Source organism: Felis catus, chromosome C1 (genome assembly GCF_018350175.1).
Source record: "Felis catus isolate Fca126 chromosome C1, F.catus_Fca126_mat1.0, whole genome shotgun sequence".
In the NCBI taxonomy this organism is placed as follows: Eukaryota; Metazoa; Chordata; class Mammalia; order Carnivora; family Felidae; genus Felis; species Felis catus.
In genome coordinates this window covers 21,229,969-21,253,331 of record NC_058375.1, presented here as the reverse complement: position 1 = coordinate 21,253,331, position 23,363 = coordinate 21,229,969, and the positions used below count along the sequence as shown (strand labels likewise).

At 41.5% G+C, this 23,363-nt stretch overlaps 1 long non-coding RNA gene across 4 annotated transcripts; it reads left to right on the top strand.

The window, feature by feature from the left end:
* The first annotated feature begins 6 nt into the window (after positions 1-6).
* LOC109502185 lies at positions 7-15,855 on the top strand. Of its 4 annotated transcripts, XR_006584090.1 has the most exons (6): positions 8-1,948; positions 2,831-2,920; positions 8,980-9,495; positions 10,133-10,236; positions 14,785-14,903; positions 15,655-15,855. It is a non-coding gene; the product is annotated as an uncharacterized LOC109502185 (long non-coding RNA). The 4 variants fall into 4 exon arrangements; XR_006584092.1 differs by lacking the exons at positions 14,785-14,903; positions 15,655-15,855 and having other exon boundaries at positions 7-113; positions 815-1,948; positions 10,133-11,609; XR_006584091.1 differs by lacking the exons at positions 14,785-14,903; positions 15,655-15,855 and having other exon boundaries at positions 9-918; positions 10,133-11,609.
* The last annotated feature ends 7,508 nt before the right edge of the window (positions 15,856-23,363 follow it).

Genomic DNA, 23,363 nt, shown 5'->3' with positions numbered 1-23,363 from the left:
CTCGCAAGCAGAAGCGCATGCGCAAGATGCCTTGCTGCGGTACGGGAGATGGCGGCTTCTTTTGGAGCGTTCCTCTGGGATTTACCAGTGTCGTTGATGTCCTAGGCCACCCTGTAGGAAAATATTTTTTCAAGTTCGACGACCTGGAAAGTTTTGCCTTAGGAAATCTCTTGACGGGCAAAAGAGAGCCTGGGAAGGAGCTGCAGAAAGCAGAGGAGAGAGGGTGAAAAGACACCCTTTACTGCGAAGTATAATGTTCTGAACAATTGCGGAGCTTAGCAAAACACTTAATATTTGTTCACTTTACTGTATATATTTTACTTCAAGTTAAAAATATAGGGAGATAAGTAAATTCAACGCATGTTTGTTGAACGTTGATTTGTGTTGAGTGTATAAGGTGCGGACAAAGTGAGGACTAGAGTGAAGTGGATGAGGCACTCTCCTGGAATGAAAGAATCAAAGGGACACCAGAAATTCAGTGGCTGTTAAGGACAGCCGAAATAGGACAAGAGAAGTGACAGCCAGAGGTTGAGAGGGGCCAGAGAATCATAAAAGTAGGCATAGATTTGCCACCTCTTTGTAACATAATGGTTCCTAACAAAACCTTGGATCAAAAAGATTAATTTGGTTTGTAATGTTTCATTAATGTTTATAATGTTGAAAGAGAGCAGGAAAGTGGGTAAATAAAAATGTTGGTGCCAAAAAAGAAAGAAAGACAGTGGCTAAGATAAATAATATTTTAATGCAATATGTTACAAATTTAATGCAAACAATACTGAACAGAATATCAAAATTTAATATTTGATCCTCACAGCAGCCCTATGAGCCACGTACAATCATTACTGTAATTTCACTGATGGGGAAACCCAGGCAACAAGTTGTTAGCATACAAAGGAGTGGAGAGACTGCGATACAAACGTAAGATGGTTGACTTCAGAGCCCTCTCTCTTAATTACTTTACTGTACTGTACTTGCACTTCTAGCTCTAGTTCCCCTGCTGTTACCTACACCACCTCCCATTCATTTTTTTTAATTGAACATTTCTTGAAAGTCTAGACTGTTCCAGACTTTCTGTTAGCTGTTGACTCCATCTGTACCCTCAAAAGAGTTTATAGGCAAGTTGTGGGAATCAGAGGGTCAAACTAAGGAGCCTGTACCATGTGATTTGACTCAATAGAAAAATGAGGTATCAACAGCTCAGCTGCTTTGGAAGCAAGCAGGACACTTGATCCATCGTGGGGGCATCAGTGAAGGATTCCTGGAAAAGGTCATCAAAGCCCAGAGTAACTTGAAGGATCAATAGGTGTTAGATAAAGAAGGGAGGAAAGGGAGTTTCAGGTGAGGGGAATAGCATGTACAAAAGGACACAGAGTTAAGTAGAATTAGGATATAGAATCTGAGGTTAGGGGCCAAAATAAACGAGTCCAGGGAAGGAGTAAGGCCCCAAATCCGGAAGAATTTGCATGCCGGTCTAAAGAACATTTGCGAGCTTTAAAAAGATCACCCGGGGGACCCCTGAGTGGCTCATTTGGTTAAGTGTCGGAATTTGGCTCAGGTCGTGATCCCACAGTTCTTGAGTTCGAGCGTGCATCAGTCTCTGCACTGAGGAGCCTGCTTGGAATTCTCTCTCTCCCCCTTTGTCTGCTCCTTCCACTCACTCTCTCAAAATAAATAATACAAAATAAGAAGATCACCCTGGTTGCAATGTGGAGAAAAGCTTGAGAAAGGAGAGCTTGGAGAAAGAAGACCAGTGAGGAGCTTTGACGCAACTCCAGCTGAGAAGTAATTGCAAGAAAAAAGAGATTTTAAAAATACAGAATGATTTGATGACTAACCAGAGCTAAAGATAGAAGGAGTCACAGGTGTCTAGATTTCTACCTTGGGTGGCCACGGTAGTGCTTTTTTTCTGAGCTAGAAAACACAAAGCAGTGTGGGTGAGGCAGGAAAGGTGAGTTCATATGTAGATACATTGAGCATGAGGTGTTTATGAAACACACAAGTGTTAGTGCCCAGCCAGAGTTAGAAGAGAGAGAGCTGGGCTGGAGGTGGTCATTTCAGAGTCAGAGCCTCATAGATGGTAGCTGAAGGCATGAGAATAATTGAGATCACCCTGAAAGAGTGTAGAACAGGAAGACAAGATGGCTAAGAAACTGGACCTTGCACAGGACTCTGATGGTTATTAAGCCTGCATATACCCCAGGGCTTAGGATGTGCCTCCTGATCTGCCTGGTGATTCACAATGTTGGGCAGAATGACAAGCTCTCAGCGCTCTAATGACTGGAGGAGATTGCAAAATTGCTGGCCCTCTTTTTTTCATATACAGACACCAACTTTGGAAAGTCCAGTGAATTATGGGTCCTTTGAGGCACCATAGTATTTATCCAAATTTTAGCTGGCATTTCAAAGTAGGGTTAAATTAAAAAAGAAAAAGATGGACAGGAAATCTGTGAACAAAATGGTAAAACTTGGACAAAGTCTAGGAGTTACAGGGATGGATTTTTCTGATGAGGCTGTGAGGCCTGGAGCCTAGGATGGGCCTCACTTCTGTCCTCTGCCACTACCCAGCTGTGCTACCTTGGGCAACTCACTTCCCCTCTCTGGGCCTCAGCTTCCTTCCTTGTGAAACAGAGATAAAAATAGTACTTTTTAAGGTGGAATTTGCAAAAATAAAATGAGATGTTCATGAAACACTTAGCGCAGTGGCTGGCTTATTGTAAGCAATCAATAAATGGTTGTAACTGTTATTGGTTTTATATCTTGTATCTCATTTGTGCAAGCACATTCTGTCTTATTGAATATATTTTGTGCATGTTTCATCTCCCTGGTACAGATTATGAACATCCTGAAGGGAAGAATCATTATTTTCTTCACATAATGTGTGTCTTAGCTGGAGCTGCCATACCAAAATGCCATCAAATGGGTGAGTTATAAACAATAGAAATTTATTCTTCACAGTTCGGGAGTCTAGAAGTATGACGTTAGGGTACCAGCAGGGTTGGGTTCTGTGAGATCCCACTTCTAGGCTGCTGTTGCTGACTTCCTGTATCCTCACATGGTGAAGAGCAGAGTAAAGCAAACTTCTCAGGACTTTTATAAGAGGACTTTTTATAAGACCACCAATTCTATTCACGGGGGCATTTCCATCATGACCCCATCTAATCCTAATCACCTCCCAAAGGCCCCACCTCCTAGTACTGTTACATTGGAGGGTAGGGGTTCAACGTACGAATTTGGGAGGAGACACAACATTCAGTTCATAACAATGTGCTTTGTGTGTAGTAGGTGTTCAACAATTTTGTTGAAAACATCACAATTACTACCAATTATTGAACTGTTGCTCTACACCAATAACTTGTCACTATATGTGTGTAGATATGCCAAATACTGCTAAAATGTACATATTACCATCTCGATGTTACAGAAGAGGAAAAAGAGGTTTAGAGAGGTAAGGTGACTTACCCAAAGCCAAATGCCAGCAAATGGCAGAACTCATTCACAAGTTCAGTTCTTTCTGACACCAAGCTTGTCTCTTTATCATGCTTCCTTCTGAATTCCTGGGCTCTTTCTCCACAGTGACTTTCCCCAGTTACTACAGTTAGTGCCAGCAAAGGAGGAGAAAAGTTTATACATTAATGCTTCCCAGCCAGTCACCAGACTGGGCTCAAAGAGTTAGTTAGGACCAGTTTTTAAGCAGTCTTCATTGGGACAGCAGACCATCAGTATGAATTTCCAGACACATGTACCTATACACAGTTTCTTCATCAGCTCTCAAGAGTGGCCTGATGGGAATTAAGATAGATTTACACCACCATTATATGCAATGCTAGACCCTCACTCTTAGTGTTACAAGCTAATATTTCCCCAGGAATGACCTGACATTTATTGGCTGATTCCTATATGTGTAGTCCTATGGAAAAGGTATAACCATTGCTTTTCAACCTAATTAACCCCAGCATCCTCATCAGTCATGTTATCCCTCCAGAGCAAAATCCAAAGCCCTCCTTATGCCTACGTGACCTGCCCCCATCACATGTTACCTTTTTGACCATATTCCCACCCTCCCCATCTGTGCCTGCTCCCCACAACCCAGCTCTAGCCACGTTCTTCTCATTGCTCTTACTTGAACGTGTTAAAGATAACTCTCATCTTAAGTCTTTTGCAATTATAGGAAGTGTGCCTCCCTCATTTCCTGCTCTATTTTTCTTCATAGCACGTTTGACTAGGCAACATACTGCTTACTTACTGAATTGTTTATCCCCCCCACCCCATTAAAGTCATAAGCAAGCTCCGTGAAAGCAGGGCCTTTGTTTTGTTCACTGCAGTATCCCCAGCTCCTGGAATAATGCCTGGCACGGTGCAGGCACTTGATAAATATTGTTTTTGTTGACAGAATGATTAGTAGAAAACAGAGGTTAGCAGAAGGATTATTAAATGATTTTCTTGGTCTCCTATATTTAGCCAGCACTGGATTTGGGGGTGGGAAACCTAAGTCCTTAGATTCCAGGCCAGGGACACTGCAATTTTGCTCTAGTATGTGCTATCCAGTGCGGCAGCCACAAACCACGTGTGGTTACTAACCACTTGAAATCTGGCTAGTTCAAATTGAGATCTGCTATGGCTGTAAGATATACATGGGGTTATGAAGACTTACTATGATAAAAAGAATGTGAAGTCGTGTCATACTTTAAATTTTTTTAAGTTTATTTATTTTGAGAGAGAGAGCAAGCAGGGGAGGGGCAGAGAGAGAGAGAGAGAGGGAGAGAGAGAATCCCAAGCAGGCTGTATGCTGTCAGAGTGGAGCCCGATGTGGGGCTTGAACTCATGAACCGTGAGATCACGACCTGAGCCGAAACCAAGAGTCAGATGCTTAACCGACTGAACCCCCCAGGAATCTTGCATAATACTCTTTAAATTGATCACATGTTGAACTGATATTTGGGGTATTTGGAATTTAATACAATATATCATTAAGTTTAATTTTTCCCTTTTTTATTACTTTTTAAAATATAACTACTAGATAACTTTGAATTACATATGTGGCTAGCATTTTATTGCAATTGTACAGCACTACTATAGGATCTAGATTTGAAGATGTAGCTTTAGAGCCAGACAGATCTAGGCTTGAATCCCAGACGCTGCTTATGTGGCCTCAGGCAAGTTATTTAACTTGTTAGGCCTTTGGCAGTGCATGACACATACTGTGTGTTGTAGGTATGTAATGAATCAGAGTTACTATTAGGGGAATGGTTTAGGAACTGGGGAGTGTTCAATTTGGAAAAGATTTGAGAAGGGTGGAATATAACATCTGTCTTCAAGTATATGAAATTATGATGAAATCAGCAATGAGAGGGTGGAGAAGAGGAAGGAAGTATCTGACATTTATTGAGCATCAGGTATCAGAGACTTTATACATATTAATCTCATTTCAATCTCATAGCACTTTAACCCACTTGACAGGTGAGGGAGAAGTTAAGTTGCTTGCTAATAACTGGTAGAGTCAGTATTAAAACTCAGATCTGTCTTCCTCCAGAGATTTTGCTTACTATCCTAAGATTCTCTGATTCTAAGAAAAACTTGACTTCTTTTGTGTAGTTCCAAAGGACAGGATTAGAAATGCTGGGTGGAAATTACAGGGAGACAGATTTCAGCTTTATATGAAGAACACATATAGGGACCCCAGTGCTGGTGTCTAGGAGTGAAAATGACTGTCTGCATGAGAAGTAAACTCCCTTTCAGTAGAAGTATTGAGGCAGAGATTATGGTAGGAGGAATTCTTGCCTGGAGTGGGAGATTGATCTATTCTATCACCTTGATTCTTAGACACTATTCACTCTAAGTCATAGCTTTTACGTAATAACAGAATTTCAGGCAATTGAGAAACAGCTCCATCTACAAGTACTATTATAAGACAAAGCCTGATAAACATGGACACAAAGTACATCTTCAAGTTGAAAAAATATGGTAGTTGAACCTTTATGACTTCAAAATTCACAGAGACATCTAGCCTTAGTAATTCTTTACCTTTGGATTTTTTTTTTCATATTATGGAAACAACGGCATCATTATTAATAGTAACTACCAACAGCAAACACCCAATGACAAATAATAAATGATACAATTCTTGCTCTTAAGGAGTTTGGTTTGCTGAGAGTCCGGTAAAACATCCCAGGTTATTTTGTGCCCGGTAATATTCACTGGCTGCTGACTCAAGAGTTCATCTCCCTACCCCACCCCTTGTATGACAGGCAGCATCAGCCATTTCATCCTCTTAATCTCAAGGCAAGGACCTAAGAAAGTCTGTTGCAGAAGGGTAATTGGCCTATTTACCTGCTCCTTTCCACTTAGCCCAGCCAACCTAACCCCTGCCTCTGGTTGACCAGGTGTTGAGGTGCCTCGAGGGGATAGGCTATAATAGTTAATGTGTTACATGTATCCATAAAAGATTAAAGATTAGCCCTATTTTAGCTGAACTGTAACTGTCTGTTTGGGTTTCTCCCCTCTCAGGTCTGTCTGGGGAAGTCAGTGTGGTTTCTGCCTGAGGATAATTAACCCACTGGGTCTCGAATTCCCTAGATGGAGGCCCTTTGACAGCTCCCTTCTAGTGCATGCTTACTGGGTACCATACCAGGCTCTGTTGGAAGCACTTTTTGTGAGTCTGGATCCCTCATTTACTCCTCATACCAGCCTTCTGGAGCAGGTGGTGGTCTTCCAGTCTCAGAGCTGGAAGCATTGTGAGTCTGCCATGTGCTGTCTTTAGAAGGAAGAGGGTTTGCTTTTGGTCCCCTAAGATTTCATCATCATTAACCCCTTCCTTGGGTCAGAGAGTCATATGCTATTATCTGCATTATCAAGTCAAACATTTCCTGGAGGAGACTCTGGGTCCAGCCCAGAGGGTAGAAAGGAGCCCAAGGAGACTCCATGGAGAAGCAGAAAGGTGTGGGTTAACACACTCTTGCTTAGGGTTTAAGATGGGCCTGGAGTCAGGCTGTTTGGGTTAAAATTCTCTCCCTGTCAGGGTGCCTGGCTAGCTCAGTTGGTAGAATATATGACTCTTGATCTTAGAGTTGTGAGTTCGAGATCCACGTTGGAGGTAGAATTTACTTAAAAATTTTTTCTTAATGTTTATTTATTTATTTTTGAAAGACAGAGACAGAGCATGTGCGGGGGAGGGGCAGAGAGAGAGGGAGACACAGAATCAGAAGCGGGCTCCAGGCCCCCAGCTGTCAGCACAGAGCCTGACATGGGGCTCAAACTCACGAACCACGAGATCATGACCTGAGCAGAAGTCGGACACTTAAGCGACTGAGCCACCCAGGTGCCCCTAAATTTTATTTTTTTTTCATTTAAAGTTTATCACTGTCTAAGCCATGTAAACTTGGGCAAGTTACTTTGCCTCTGCAAACCTCATGCCCTCATCTCTCCAGTGGAGAGAATACTAGTAATTTCCTCTAAGGTTGTTATAAGGATTGACTGATACACTTGGCAGGTGACAAGTATCAATTAAAATTTTAACTATTCCCAATATCATTGTGGGATTTGTACTCTGTTAAACATGGATTAACAAACAAGCAAACGCAGGTCACATCTGGACCCAGGTATGTACTGGTGTGTGGCCTTGAGCTGGTACTTGATTTCTCTGAATCTGTCTTCTTTCTTTCTTTCTTTCTTTCTTTCTTTCTTTCTTTCTTTCTTTCTTTCTTTCTTTTTCTTTCTTTCTTTCTTTCTTTCTTTCTTTCTCTTTCTTTCTCTCCTTCTTTCTTTCTTTGCTTCTTTCTTCTTTCTTTCTCTTTCTTTCTTTCTTTCTCTTTCTTTCTCTCCTTCTTTCTTTCTTTGCTTCTTTCTTCTTTCTTTCTCTTTCTTTCCTTCTTTCTTTCTTTCTTTCTTTCTTTCTTTCTTTCTCTTTCTTTCTTTCTTTCTTTCTTTCTTTCTTTCTTTCTTTCTCTTTCTTTCCTTCCTTCTTTCTTTCTCTTTCTTTCCTTCTTTCTCTTTCTTTCTTTTCTTTCTTTTTTTCTTTCTTTCTTTCTTTCTTTCTTTCTTTCTTTCTTTCTTTCTTTCCTTCCTTCCTTCCTTCCTTCCTTCCTTCCTTCCTTCCTTCCTTCCTTCCTTCTTAAGTAGACTCCACACCCAACATGAGACTTGAGCTCACAACCCTGAGATCAAGAGTCATATGCTGTACCAACTGAGCTAGCCAGGCACCTCTCTCTGAGTCTTTCTTGAGAGCTTGTTTGGAGGTTCCAGCAGGGGAGCACTCTGAGTCTTTCTTAACCTGTAAAACAAGGAGATTACCTACTTGAAAATATTGCTATGAAGATAGTGATAGAATATAGATGATATATACCCGTAGAGATATATGGTACTGGTGCTTAGCATGTAATAGGTGTTTTCAGACACTGCCTTTAAGTAGCCTGGCTGAGGGGGCAGGGCATAAGCATTAAAAAGAGAACTAATGTAAAGAAAATTTTAAGGAAAGTTGGTATGTCTCTGTATGGACATAGCAAGCACACTGTGATATATCGTTCAGTCAACACTTAACTGTGTGCCTGTTGTAGGCCAAGCATTGTTCTGGGCTCTTGGAATATAAGAATAAGCAGAACAGGCAGTGCTTTCTACCCATGGGTCCTGACCCCGTGCTTTAATAAAATCACCTTTTTTTTTGCTCCAAAAAAAAAAAAAAAAAAGAACAAACAGGACAGCCTCAATCCTTCCCCTGACAGAGCCTACATTTTAGTGGAAAGAAGTGATAAAGAATTGTGTGTGACTGGCTTTTCTGCTTGCTCTTAGGGTTCTTTCTTCCCATTTCCTTGGGTGCAAGAGTGAGAATGTGGCAATGACAACAATCATCATGGCAGAGAAAAGCTGCCAATAAACAAAGGAGGAAGTGGGCACACGGTCCTTCATAAGGACCCGTCAACCAGGGAGCTAATTCTCAATATCGTTGTCCTTCCTGCTTGTTAATTGCTGCCATTTGTTTGTTTATAGTGAATGGAATTATCTCCATTGGCAGCTATGCACCAAAAACCTATAGAAGGTCCTACCTTCGTGCTATCTGCAGATGCAAGAATGGTTGAGGCTTCAGATCCCAGCTCCTACTACAGTGAGAAAAAGAGAACTAATGGTAGCCCTTAATGGTGCACATGAGCATAGCAATCCCCAGTTCACCAAGTGCTTTTAATTCGTTTCAGTCCATTCTCCCACTATCAGTAGTAAGAGAGGAAGAAGGGCAGTGTGGCAAAGGACAAAGAAGCAGACCCACGTCACCTAGGCTGAGATGCCAACTCCACCTTTGTAAGCTGGGTGACCTCAAGCAGTGACATCGTCTCCTCCAGCCATTATGAAGATAAAAGGAAATGTACATGACACATCTCACAGCGTGGTATGTGCGGTGACTGGGTTGCTGGTATAGTGGCCGTCCCAGTTCTACGGATATGGACATGGCTCAATGGAAGTCCTGAAAAAACTGTAAGCAAGAGCTGAGACTTTCTGAGAGATCTCCAGGTTAGAAGAATTCATCACTGTTGTCTATTCTTCCCCCAAAAGAGGCAAAAATGGGCTGTGCAGGAAATGGAGACCATACCAAAGGGGTGACTTAGGGAAAGAACTTCTCACCTTAGGCCCATAGACTTAAAAGTGAGCTTTCAGGCCCAGTTCAGCTCCCTCCCCCCAACCTGATAGAGCACATGGGGAAATCAAGGTCCAAGGAGCAGAAGGGACTTGCCTAAATGACTCAGCATAGAAAGGGAAGCCCAAAAACTGGCTAGACTTTCCTCTTGCTATTTCCTTCTGAACCCAAGCTCTTTAGTTGTACAGACTTGTGGTCAGTTTTTTTTTTTTTTTTTTTTTTGGTCAGTTCTTGACCTTTCACTAGCTAGCTGTGTGATAGAACATCTCTAATGTTCAGCATCTGCATTTGTGGAATGAAATAATAGCATCTACTTCACTGGTTTGCTGTAAATATTAAATTATATGGTGCATGTTGAATGTACAATAATTTAAATATTTATACATTTTCGGGGCTCCTGGCTGGCTCAGTTGGAGGAGTGTGCAACTCTTGAGTTTAAGCTCCACATTGGGTGTAGAGATTACATAAAAAATGAAATATTTAAAAAAAATGCATACATTTCCCATTTTACAGATGAGGAACTGAGGCTTGTTGAAACTTCCCTTGGTTCTCTCTGGTCAAAGAGAGAGCCTAGAAGAATCGAAGAAACCTCTGGCTGAATATTGGTTGGGCATAGGGTGAGCCAAGATCTCCTTATACATGGTACTGGGAGCCACCTTTCTGTCCAGGAGCTAAAGAAGACACTAGCCACCCAGAATGACCTTCCTTGTTCTTGCTGCTTCAATGCACAAACAGGTTGTGAAACATCTGGGCGGTGACTCAGCCTGGGGGCCTGTTCTGCTGGTCAGCTCAGACGGGCTAGGGCTGTTTGGTTGAGCCTCGAAAGGACATCCTGTCTAACAAACACATTGCCTGTCAAAGCCCTGACAGGGGGTGCCAAGCACAGACTGTGAACTCTAGCCCCTGAGGCGTCACAGATGATTGAACTGGGGTGCCTGAGTTGTATACAACATCTCCTTGTTGTTATTCTGACCTAATAACCAACCAGGGTCAATGTCAGGAAGAGGGAAACGTATTAGAGGCTGCTGGGGAGCTCCTATTTCTCAAGAGGCAGTTTGAAATTGATAGCCAGGCCCTGGGCTTTTGGTGTCCCCGTTAGGCAGACCTGAGTTCAGATCCTAGCTCTGCTGTTTATTGTCCTTGTGAGCTTGGACAGGTGGTTTACTCTTGGTGGATTTCAATTTCCTTATTCTATAAAATGTCCATTTTTTCAAAATTATCTTTTAGAAATAAAAGATGTAAATTTCTTGAAACATAGGAAATTCTCCATAAATTGTTATTAGGATCTTCCTCTTCCTCTACTCCAAACCAAAATTTTCCCTTCTGAACTGAAAGGATTTATATTGAAGAGGCACTCAGGCAGAAGTGGTAAGATAGCAACCAGATATACTCCAAGCCAGGTTTTTTCATTGCTGTTCCATTGGTTACTGGATTTATTTCCTAATATTAGAATCAAGAAGTCTGGTAGACTGAAAATTGGTTCCCCAAAATATTCAGATCCTAATCTGGAACTGGTCAATGTTACCTTATATGGCAAAAGCGACTTCTTGGAAGTGATTAAATTAAGGATGTTAAGATTATCTGGGTGTGCCCTAAATGTAAGCACAGGAATCTTTAAGTGCGAATGAGCGGGGGAGGGGCAGAGAGACAGACAGAGACACAGAATCCAAAGCAGGCTCCAGGCTCTAAGCTGTCAGCACAGAGCCTGATGCTGGGCTGAAACTCACAAACCACGAGATCATGACCTGAGCCAAAGTCAGATGCTTAACGGACTGAGACACCCAGGTGCCCCAGCACAGGAATCTTTATAAGAAGGAAGGAGAAGAGGGGCGCCTGGTAGCTCGGTGGGTTAAGCTAGAGGATGCTTGGTTTCAGCTCAGGTCATGATCTCACGGGTTTGTGAGTTTGAACCCTATGTCAGGCTCTGCACTGATAACACAGAGCCTACTTGGGATTTTCTCTCTGCCTCTCTCTCTCAAAATAAATAAACTCAAGAAAATAAATAAATAAATAAAATAAAAATAAATAATGCTACATTATGCTACATGAAAGAAGCCAGTCACAAAAGGACTTCTTATTGTGTGTTTCCATTTATATAAAATGAACAAAATACACAAATCTAGAGGGACAGAAAATATATCAGTGGTTGCCTAGCGTTGGGGGACGTCAGGATTGGGGGGTGATGCCTAAGAGGTATAGGGTTTCTTGCGGGGGTAATGAAAATGTTCTAATCATGGTGATCTGATCATGGTGATGATCGCACAAATCTGTGACTATACCAAATTATGTAACGTTATTTATGTATGTAAGCTGTATCTCAATAAAGTTGTTAAAAATAACACTAAGAGCTAACATTTAGTGAATACTTACCAGACACTGCTGTTGTTTAAGGGCCTTCTTATTTAATTCTGGAATAATAACAATGTAATAACAACTAAACTTAGCATTTGTTATATGTCAGGCACTATTTTATTTTATTATTATTATTTTTTTTTTTTTTGTTTTCGAGAGGGGGGAGGGGTAGATGGAGAGAGAGAGAGAACTTCAAACAGTCTCCATGCTCAGCATAGAGCCTGATGTGGGCTTGATCCCACGAACTATGAGATCATGACTGGAGCTGAAACCAAGAGTCAGACTCTCAACTGACTGAGCCGCCCAGGCTCCCTGTCAGGCACTATTTTAAAGCATTTTACATGCATTAACCCCTCAACCTAATAATGTAGATATTCTATAGCTCCGTTTTAAGATAAGAAAACTGAGTTGGGGCGCCTGGGTGGCTCAGTCGGTTAAGCTTCCGACTTCGGCTGAGGTCATGATCTCACAGTTTGTGCGTTCGAGCCCCACGTTGGGCTGTGTGCTGACAGCTCAGAGCCTGGAGCCTGCTTTGGATTCTGTGTCTCCTTCTCTCTCTGCCCCTCCCCCACTTGTGCTCTGTCTCTCTCTATCAAAAATAAATAAATGTAAAAACAAAATTTTTTTTTCGGGGCGCCTGGGTGGCGCAGTCGGTTAAGCGTCCGACTTCAGCCAGGTCACGATCTCGCAGTCCATGAGTTCGAGCCCCGCGTCAGGCTCTGGGCTGATGGCTCGGAGCCTGGAGCCTGTTTCCGATTCTGTGTCTCCCTCTCTCTCTGCCCCTCCCCTGTTCATGCTTTGTCTCTCTCTGTCCCCCCAAAAAATAAAAAACATTGAAAAAAAATTAAAAAAAAAATTTTTTTTTAAATCCTGGGCCCTGTGTTCAAATTATGCCTCCACCATTTTTTATTAGCTCCGTGTCCTAGGATAGATTATGTTTCCTGTCTGACTCAGCTTTTACTTGACTTGTAGATGTGTTATGAGAAACAAATGATATTATGCATATAAATGTCTACGTTTAGTGCCTGGTACATTGTAAGGACTTCATAAATATTAGTATGATTACAGAAAATTTAGAAAATATAGGTAATCAAAATGAAGAAAATACTTGACATAACCATTAATTCTACCACCATTAACACTCGCATCAATTTCAATATCTTTAGCTGCAAGTGAAATAAAAAACCAACCACAAGGAGGTACCCCTTCAAGTGTCGTGGGATCAAACCCCACATTGGGTTCTGCACTGACAGCATGGAGCCTGCTTGGGATTCTCTCTCTCTCTCTCTCTCCCTCTCCCACTCAGGCTCATGCTCTCTCTCTCTTAAAATAAATTAGTAAGCATTAAAAAAAAAAAAAAAGGAAAATAAGTGTTGGTGAGGATGTAGAGAAGTTGGAAACCCTCATACGTTGCCAGTGGGACTACAATATGGATTACCCTCTGAGGAAAACAATTTGCCAGTTCCCCAAAAAGTTAAACATAGAAATACCCTATGCCCCTGAAATTCCACTGCTAGCTATATACCCCAAATAATTGAAAACAAGCACTTAAACACGTGCACACCTGTCCATAGCAGCACTAGTCACAATAGCCAACAGGTAGAAACAGTTCAAATGCTCATCAATGGATGACTGAACAAACAAATTGTGGTATATACATATAATAACATTTTGTAAATGTTTTTATTTATTTTTGAGACAGAGAGAGACAGAGCATGAGCAGGGGAAGGACAGAGAGAGAGGGAGACACAGAATCTGAAGCAAGCTCCAGGCTCTGAGCTGACAGCTCTGAGCAGGGCTCGAATCCACGGAGTGTGAGATCATGACCTGAGCTGAAGTCGGACACTCAACCGACTGAGCCACCCAGGTGCCCCAATAACATTTTATTCAGTCATAAAAATGCATGAAGTATTGATACATGCTACAACATAGATGAACCTCAAAACACATTATGCTAAGTGAAAGAAGCCACACACAATGGGGCACATGGTTGGCTCAGTTGCTTAGGCGACTGACTTCGGCTCAGGTCATGATCTCACAGTTCGTGAGTTCGAGCTTCGCGTCAGGCTCTGTGCTGACAGCTCAGAGCCTGGAGCCTACTTCAGATTTTGTGTCTCCCCGTCTCTCTGCCCCTCTCCTGCTCACGCTCTGTGTCTCTCTGTCTCTCAATAGTAAATAAACATTAAAAAGGCCATATACCGTATGATTCCATTTATATGAAACACTCAGAATGCAGAATGATGGTTCCAAGGGGCTAGGGCAAGAGGAGACGGGAGAAACTACTTAATGAGGAAGGGGTTTACCCTGAAGTGACTAGGAAATATTTTGGAATTAGAGGAATGTTTGCACAACATTGTGAATGTACTAAATGCCCCTGAACTATGGCATTTAGAGTGGTTGATTTTATGTTATGTGAATTTCATCTCAATAAGCTATTTAAAAAACAAAAAGCTCTCAGATTTAAGCGAAATTAAGAAGAGGGCACCTGGGTGGCTCAGGTGGTTGAGCGTCCAACTTCGGCTCAGGTCATGATCTTGTGGTTCCTGAGTTCGATCCCCACATCCGGCTCGCTGTTCTCAAGCGTGTCAGCACAGAGTCCACTTCAGATCCTCTGTCCTCCTCTCTCTGCTCCTCTCCCACTTGTGCTCTCCCCCCAAAAGAGAAATATATTTTTTGAAAAAGAGAGAGAAATTAAGAGGACTTCTGGCATTATTAAGTCCTGAGGTAGAATGGCTCTAGAATTGTGTATTTCAGTACCTCAAAGATTTCATCAAGGACCAAATTTCCTTCTAACTCTGTTTTTCCACTCTCAGTTTGTTGGCATTCCCCTCTCTTCCATACTTGAAAGATGGTTGCCACAGTTCCAAGTACCGCATGCAGATGTAACATCCAGCTCCCTTAGATTGCAGTGGAATAAAGGATACCTATTCCTGTAAGTAGCTCTCTCTCTTTTTAAGATAGCTCAATAAAAAGCTTTATTGAGATATATTTCACATAGCATACAATTCACCCATGTAAAATATACAACTCAACGACTTAAAAGACACCCACAGATTTGTGTAATCATCACCACAATCAATTTAGAACATTTTTTCACCTCAGGAAGAAATTTAGTAACCGTTAGCCTTCGCTCTCCATTTCCCCCAACATATTTGCCACCCTCAACTCTAAGCAACAACGAATCTATTTTCTGTCCCCATAGATTTGTCTGTTCTGGATGTTTCGTGTAAATGGAATCACACAATACGTGGTCTTCTGTGACTGACTTATTTCACTTAGTATAATGTCTTCAAGGTTGATTCATGTTGTAAAATGTATCAGTTCTTCATCCCTTTCTAACAATGAACAATCTTCCATTACATGGATTTTCTTTATCCATTCATCAGTTGATGGACGTTTGGGTTGCTCCCACTTTTTAGTTATTACACATTATGAACATTACGTCAATTACACAAACATTTGTGGATAAGTTTTTGTGTAGACAGATGTTTTCACTTCTCTTAGGTGTATACCTGAGAATAGAATTGCAGGGCCATATGGTAACTCTGTATTTTACTTTTTCTGGGAACTGCCATATTGTTTTCCAAAGTGGCCGCACCATTTTATATTCCCACTAGCACTGTATGAGGATTCCAATTTCCACATTCTTCTCCATAAGTTTTTTTTTTTTTTTTTTTAACTAGTAAGAAACCTTTCCTGGAAGCCCTCCAGCAGACTCTCCTTTCTGTCTCATTGGCCAGAATAATAATTCTGTTTTGGCTGCCCTGAAAACAATTACTAGCATTTCCATGTTGGACTTAAGAGTTAAGTCTTCAGCTAAGCTCTGGATATGGACACCTGAACAAACTTGAGGTTCAATGTACAAAGAAGAAAAACAAAGGAGGTTTGGGGTAGGTAACCATATTCTGCTGTAATGTTTTTCAGGCCTGTTCCTTACAAACATATGAATATATTTTTAAACAAACAAAAAAAGATTATAATATATATATATCCACATATATATATATATATAATTTTGTAACTTGACTTTATTATTTGATGACATACTAGATATGTCTTCTATAACAATACATATTCATTTGTAACATGATTTTAATGGCTGAATGACATTTGTGAGTGCTTTAAATTTTGTAACTTACAGAAGCCGTTCTAAGTTTGTCTTGGCACACTTAATTTTTTTTTAATGTTTATTTTTGAGAGAGAGAGAGAGAGAGAGAGAGCATGAGCAGGGGAAGGGCAGAGAAAGGGAGACACAGAATCTGAAGCAGGCTCCAGGTTCTGAGGTGTCAGCACAGAGCCCGACATGGGGCTCGACCTCACGGACTGCGAGATCATGACCTGAGCTGAAGTCGGATGTTTAACTGACTGAGCCACCCAGACGCCCCTGTCCTGGCACACTCAACATCAGACTCATAGAAGAATTTAAGTGTTGGTTCCGAGAGAAGGAGATGGATGATGGCAGAGACCAGTTTCTTGAATCTTCTGTCTCTTTAACTCAAAAAGTCAGGAGCCCTCTCCCCCTCTCTCCAGGAGGCACTCCCTCTGCCTTCCCACACTCTTGCTTTAATCTTCTTCACCCCCTAGGGAGCTTGCTTCAGTAATTGTCAAAACTTCTTCCTTTCCCTTCTCCCTGGCTGTTTCCCTCCGTTTCATGTCTCTAAAGCCTATGGAGAACTCCTTACAATGACATTTGAGACCCTGCATAATTGTATCCGTCAGAAATCTTCTGGTTGCAAGGGACAAAAAAGCCAATTTCATGTAACTAAAGAGGATGGGTGAAAACTTCAGGCATATCTGGATCCAGAGATTTAAAAACAATCAGTCATAAAGTATTAGTCTCTCTCTCTCTCTCTCTCTAACTCACTGTCTCTCTGTCTCACTCTCTCTTCAGTCTATAAATTTGATTTTCCTTTCTCCTGGTTTCCTTGGCGAAACAGAGCTTCTTTTTCCCTCAAGAGTTCCAACACAGGCGGTGGGGAGAATCTTCATTGACCCAACTTCAGTTACATGTCCATCCTGTACCAGTCACCGTTGCGTTCTAATTGGCTAAACCAGACTCGATCCTGTACCCACATCTGGAGGTATAAAGGTGAGGTCAGGTCAACCAGAACTATATAGAATGAGAGCAGGGTAAGTGGGTCTCCAGAGCAAAACAGGAGCATACTGTTCCCAAAAGATATAAAGGAGTCTGAGTAAGTAAATGGTGACATCCTTTCTAGGATATTCAGCCTGGTATTCCGCTTGTCCCTACCTGCATGGCCATGGGGGCTGTTTAAAACTCAGTATCCATTCTGATCAGTGGCTACCTATGCCCTTCTGGTTTTCAGCTATTTGGAACATTACCCCTGCCATTTCCACCAGTCTTGCTTTAAGTTATTAACTTTCTCAACCAGATCATCTGTCCCTGCCCCCATAGGCACACATCCTATGGCCCAACCCAGTGGTCACCCTTCTAAGGACCCTACTCTGAAGGAAGAGTCTGACTGTCTACTTCCAAGCCTACCCATCTTCAAAGACCACCAGTTTAACTACCATTTATTTCCTCCATGAAGCCTTCTTGTTTGCCCTCACCTGGAACCAACCTTCGATCTGCCCTACCCCCCCGCCCCCGAAATGTTCTTTATTAGCACCTCTTTCATTGTCTCTTTACTTGGAATGAGACTTGTACCATCTTCACCTCCCCTCTGAGACTCTAAATTTGTTGAAAACAAGGGCCACATCTTATTCATCTTTCTATTTCCCAAAAGTCTGTTAAAAATTTCCTCTGTCGGGGTGCCTGGGTGGCTTAGTTGGTTAAGTGTCCGACTTCGGTTCAGGTCATGATCTCGCGGTCCGTGGGTTCGAGCCCCGCGTCGGGCTCCGTGCTGACAGCTCAGAGCCTGGAGCCTGTTTCAGATTCTGTGTCTCCCTCTTTCTCTGACCCTCCCCTGTTCATGCTCTCTCTCTGTCTCAAAAATAAATAAATGTTAAAAAAAAAATGTTCCCCTGCCATTTAATTAGTCCTGGGACACTGGGCAAAGCCTCTTTGGTCCTTGGTTTATTCTTTTATAAAATGGGATAATAATAGCCCTTGCCTCACAGTGTTTTTGTGAGGACTGATATACACACATAAATAATTTAGTGAGCATATACTATGTGTATTGCAGTCATGAGATGCCTTATAAAGGGCAAATACTTAGTGCTGGCACACCTGGGGATCAAACATCCTTTTCTAAATAGACTATGCTCCTAACTACTATTCCTAGTGGCCTCCCACATAGGAGAGGGACAGTGCCTGGCAGTATTCCAAATGACCTCCCACATAAGAGAAGGACAGCGCCTAGCACACATAGAAGTACAATGAATGTTGCTAAATGTTTGACTCTGTTGAACTGAATCAAATTCCCTTGGCTGCACTTTCCCCTGGACTGTGGTTTGTCCCTTTCCAGTTCATCCTGCCTGTGCCATCAGACCACGTGACACCCCCCCCCCCCACCTCGGGGTGGGGGGGTGCACTTAATTCCTGCTGACCTAGAATGTGTTTTCCCAGCACTTCTGTAACCTGGGAGGAGCCCATGGGTTGTAAATCCTGGATCTGGGACAGCCCAAAGGTCTTTGTTTGCACTAACCCAGACAACAGCTGGGACTCCAGCCTAGGGAGACGCAGCCTGGTGGGGGAGGTGAATGTGTGAGTTTGCCCGTCCTCCCTACACAGAGGAGTCCAAGGTCCAAGGCTGCAGGTCTCCTGTCTTGAACATATTGTTCACCCTTTGTGAATTTCTGGTGGTAAAACCACTCACCTCACAACAGCCTTATGGCTAGATATTTGGGAAAAGGACAGTGGGGATCTGGATCCACTGAACTTCTATTCCTGCTCCTGGGAACATTTTTCGCCCCAAGTTATTTGTTGTTCATTTACCAAGCAGTTGATATGTGCCAAGTGTTGTATTGAACATGTCATGTGCATTATTTAATTCAGGATTTTTCAACCTCAGGGCTATTAACAGCTTGGCTGGAAAATTCTTTGTTGTAAGAGACTGTTTTGTGCACTGTAGGATGGTTAGCAGCATCCCTGGCCTCTACCCACTGGATGCTGGTAGCACCCACCCGTTTGTGACAGCCAAAAAATGTCTCCAGAATTTGCCAAATGTCCTGTGGGGCAAATCATTCCAGGGTGAGAACCACTATGGAGTATACTGTGGAGGGGAAAACAGATTGTAAAACAGACTGTTTAATATACTGCCATTTTGTTAGCATATTTAAGCACAGGAGGAAGATCTAGAAGATAAATTCTACAAAAAAAATAAATAAATAAATAACAGTAATACTCTCCAGGCATGGATTATTAGCAACTTTCATTTTACTACTTCTGCTTATCTGTATTTTCTTTCTTTTTTAAATGTTTTTTATTTATTTATTTTGGGAGAGAGAGAAAGCATGCGAGATGGGGAGGGTCAGAGCGAGAGGGAGAGAGAGAAAGAATTCCAATGCAGGCTCCACACTGCCAGCGCAGAACCTGACGTGGGGCTCAAACCCACAAACCGTGAGAACATGACCTGAGCTGAAATCAAGAGTTGGACACTTAACCGAATGAGCCACCCAGGAGCCCCTACTTATCTGTATTTTCTGATTTTTCTATAATGAACAGAAAACATCTTTTTTTTTTTCTTGTATGTTTCCACAAAGAAATAGAGTTTACTTACATGAAATACATGTAATAAAACAGTGAATGATACATTAAAAAATTTAAATACCAGGGCCAGGGTAGACATATAAATCAATGGAACAGATTGAAAAAAATCAGAAATAGACTCACATATGTTTATTCAATTGATTTTTAAAAAATTTTTTAATGTTTATTTATTCTTGAGAGATAGAGACAGACTGAGCACGAGCAGGGGCGGGGCACAGAGAGAGGGAGGCACAGAATTCAAAGCAGGCTCCAGGCTTTGAGTTGTCAACACAGAACTGACGTGGGGCTTGAACCCACGAACCACGAGATCATGACCTGAGCCAAAGTCGGACGCTTAGTGGAGTGAGCCACCCAGGCGCCCTTCAATTGATTTTTTAATTTATTTTTTTATTTTATTTAAATTAAAAAAAAATTTTTTTTCAACGTTTATTTATTTTTGGGACAGAGAGAGACAGAGCATGAACGGGGGAGGGGCAGAGAGAGAGGGAGACACAGATCGGAAACAGACTCCAGGCTCTGAGCCATCAGCCCAGAGCCCGACGCGGGGCTCGAACTCACGGACCGCGAGATCGTGACCTGGCTGAAGTCGGACGCTTAACCGACTGCGCCACCCAGGCGCCTCTCAATTGATTTTTTTAAATGTTTATTTATTTTTGACAGACAGAGAGACAGAGCGTAAGCAGGGGCGGATCAGAGAGAGACAGAGACGCAGAATCCAAAGCAGGATCCATGCTCTGAGCTGTCAGCACAGAGTCCAATATGGGGCTCCACCTCACGGACCTCAAGCTCATGACCTGAGCCGAAGTGGGACACTTAACTGACTGGGCCACCCAGGCATCCGTCAATTGATTTTCAACAGAGGTTAAAAAAAAAAAAAAGAACAAAGAAAAAAAATTAAATGGAGAAAAGATAGGCTTTAGCAAATAGTGCTGGAATAATGATATTTGAGGGGAGAAAATGAACCTCTACAGTAACCTCATAGCATACACAAAAATGAACACGAAATGAATCATAGATCTAAAGGTTAAAGACAAAATTTCTGGATGAAAAAACCATAGGAGAATATCAGGGTCACCTTGGGTTAGGCAAAGATTCCTAGATGAAGCACAAAAGGTCTGAACCATAAAGGAAAAATAATTGATATATTGCACTTCATCAAAATTACAATCTTCTCCTCTTCTAGAGAATGAAAAGGCAAGCCACAACATGGGAAAAAATATTTACAGTTCATATACCTGACAAAATATAAATCCAGAATATCTAGAATATATAAAGAACGTGTATTTACTTAATAATAAGAAAAAAAGAACAACTCAATAAACAAAATCAGCAAAGTTTTATTAAAAAGACATTAGACAGATATGCAAGATCTACATATAACCAATAAGTACATGAAAAGATGCTCAATGTCATTAGTCATCACAGAAATGCAAATTAAAAGTTATGAGCTACTGGGCTGCCTAGCTGGCTCAGTTGGAAGAACATGGGACTCTTGATCTTGTGGTCTTGAGTTTGAGTCCCACACTGGGTGCCGAGATTACTTAAATAACTAAAACTTAAAATAAAAATAAAAATTATGAGCTACTATTACATACCCGTGAGAATGGCTGAAGTTACAAAGCGCTGACAATACCAAGGGCTGACAAGGAGGCTGGGCCATGGGCACTCTTATGTGTTGCTACAAAATGAAACAGCTATTTTGGAAAATGATTCAGCAATTTCTTATAAAATTAAATATGCACTTGACACATATCCTAACAATTTCACCCCCATGTTTTCACCCAAGAGAAATGAAAACCTGTCACAGCTTTATTCATAGTAGCCCAAATTGCAAAAAACTCCTATGTCCATCAACTGGTGAAGGAACAAACAAATTAGGATATAGCTGTACAGTAGAATTCTACTTGGCAATAAAAAGGAATGAACTACTCATACAACATGAATACACACAAAAACATGATGAACATCAAAAGCAATATGCTAACTGAAAGAAGCCAACCACAAAAGATTACACAATGAATACTTCTATTTATAGAAAATTCTAGAAAAGTCGAAACTATAGTGACAAAGCAGAGCAGTGATTGCTAGGGGAGGGGGTTGAGGGGAAGGAATTGATGTTAAAGGGGTCTGAAATTTTGAATACAAAATATGTTATATCATCAAACATTAAAAAAAAAAAAAGGGAAGCCTGGGGGGCTCAGTTGGTTAAGCGTCTAACTCTTGATTTTGGCTCAGGTCATGATCTCATGGTGTGTGAGATTGAGCTCTGCACTGACAGCACTGAACTTGCTTGGGATTTTCTCTCTCTCTCTCTCTCTCTCTCTCTGTCTGCCCCTCCCCTGCTTGGGCATGTGCTCTCTCTCAAAATAAATAAACATTTAAAAAAATTTTTTTAATATTTTATATCATGACGGTGATGGTTACATGACTGCACACATGGTCAAAACTCAATGAGTCATACACTTAACAAAGGCAAATTTTATTGTATGCAAATTACACCTCAATAAGACTCACTGTAACAATCCTGTTGCTATGATAAACCTATCAAAATGGCTAAAATAAAAAAGAGATTGACTATACCTAGTGTTGAAGAGGATGTGGAACAGCTGGTACTCTTGAACATTGTGGCGGAGAGTGTAAAATGGTAGAACCACTTTAGAAAACAGTTTGGCATTTTTTTTTTGTGACGTTAAACATACATTTACCACACAACACAACAATTCCACTTCTAGGGATTTACCCAAGAGAAACAAATATATGCCACAAAAAGACTTACGACTGAGTATTCATAGCAGCTTAATTCAAATAATTGGCACAAGCCAAATATTCACTAACTGGTGAAGAGGAATGTGGCATGTTCATACAATGAAATAGTACTCAGCTCTAAAAAGGAATAACCTAGGGGCGCCTGGGTGGCTCAGTTTAGCGTGAGACTCTTGATTTCGGTTCAGGTCATTATCTCATGGTTGTGAGACAAAGCCCCACGTCAGACTCAGGGCTGGGTGTGGAGCATGCTTGGGGTTCTCTCTCTCCTCTCCTTCTGCCCCTCCCCCGTGCACATACAGTTGCGCGCGCACACACACACACACACTCACTCTCTCTCTAAAATAAAATTTTTAAAATGAGGTGCCTGGGTGGCTCAGTCGATTAAGCATCTGACTTCGACTCAGGTCATGATCTCACGGTTAGTGAGTTCAAGAACCCCATCGGGCTCTGTGCTGACAGCTCAGAGCCTGGAGCCTGCTTCAGATTCTGTGTCTCCCTCTCTCTCTGCCCCTCCCCCGTTCATTCCCTGTCTCTCTCTCAAAACTGAACATTAAAAAAAGTAAAATTAAATTAAAATTTTTAAAAGAAAGAACGACTTACTGTTATAAAACACTCATGAATGGACTTTAAAGACATTATGCCGAGCCAAATAAATCGTACATAAAAAGCACATACTGTGTAATTCCACTTGTGTGAAATTATAGAACAGGCTAAACTAATCTGTACTTGAATTCAAAACTAAAAGGAATGCCAAGATAAATCCGTTGAAGATAGCCTGGACACATACAAGGCTATGTTTTGGGAGATGACTTAAAACTTGTTTGATATAATCAGAACAATGAGAAGACAATGTAGTTTTCTTTTTCATATAATTTGTTGATTTTTTTTGTCTTAAAAAGTGTTAAAAAAAAAAGAGTTGCTATAATTTAGCTCAATAACGTGGCCCAAGTATTA